Genomic DNA, 1,698 nt, shown 5'->3' on the forward strand with positions numbered 1-1,698 from the left:
ATACTATACTATACTGTACTAATAGTACACTATACTATACTATACTGTACTAATAGTACACTGTACTATACTATACTGTATTATACTATACCGTACTAATAATATACCATACTATACTGTACTATACTATACCACATTGTACTATACTATACCGTACTTATACTATACTATACTGTACTATAATATACTATACCACACTGTACTATACTATACCGTACTAATACTATACTATGCTGTACTATACTACACTGTACTAAACTATACTATACCGTACTGTACTATAGTATACTATACCGTACTAATACTATACTATACTGTACTATACTACACTGTACTATACTATACCGTACTAATGCTATACTATACTATACTATACTACACTGTACTATACTATACTATACCGTACTGTACTATAGTATACTATACCGTACTAATACTATACTATACTGTACTATACTACACTGTACTATACTATACTATACCGTACTGTACTATAGTACACTATACTGTACTAATACTATACTATACCACACTGTACTATACTATACCGTACTAATGCTATACTATACTATACTATACTACACTGTACTATACTATACTATACCGTACTGTACTATAGTATACTATACCGTACTAATACTATACTATACTGTACTATACTACACTGTACTATACTATACTATACCGTACTGTACTATAGTATACTATACCATACTAATACTATACTATACTATACCACACCGTATTGTACTATACCATACTAATACTATACTATACCACACTGTACTATACTATACCATGCTAATACTATACTATACTATATTATACTACACTGTACTAATACTATACTATACTATACTATACTGTACTATACTATACTGTACTGTACTATACTACACTGTACTATACTATACTATACCGTACTGTAGTATAAAATACCGTACTAATACTATACTATACTATACCACACTGTACTGTACTATACCGTACTGTACTGTACTATACTACACTATACTGTACTACACTGTACTAACACTATAGTATACTATACTGTACTATAATACACCACACTGTACTATACTATACTGTACTAATACTATACTATACTGTACTACACTGTTTTAATACTACACTATACTGTACTACACTGTTCTAATACTACGCTATACTGTACTATACTATACACTATACTGTACTACACTGTACTAATACTATAGTATACTATACTGTACTATACTACACCACACTGTACTATACTATACCGTACTAATACTATACTATACTGTTCTAATACTACACTATACTGTACTAACACTATACTATACCATACTATACCGTACTCTACTATACTATACTACACTATACTGTACTACACTGTACTAATACTACACTCTACTGTACTATTACTATACTATACTGTGCCGTACTATACTATACTATTTACTATGATGTAGAGGCTTCAGACAGCGGGAATCCTACAGAGCAGCTCAGAGACTGAATGTGAAAGAAAGAACATCTCTGCCTTCAAATACTTTAAGGAAACTCTAAAAACATCAATCTGACACAATAAATAAATAAATTGAAATGTTGTTTTCACACAATGTGAAATAATTTACGTTACAAATTTTGTTGATTTGTAGAGGCTACTGGTATTGTATCATTGCGGCTGCTGTGTTAAATCACCAAGACAAAGTTCAG

The sequence above is a fragment of the Seriola lalandi genome, unplaced genomic scaffold, assembly GCF_002814215.2.
Source record: "Seriola lalandi dorsalis isolate HSWRI2012SDOR001 ecotype SW California unplaced genomic scaffold, Sedor1 jcf7180002054581, whole genome shotgun sequence".
In the NCBI taxonomy this organism is placed as follows: domain Eukaryota; kingdom Metazoa; phylum Chordata; class Actinopteri; order Carangiformes; family Carangidae; genus Seriola; species Seriola lalandi.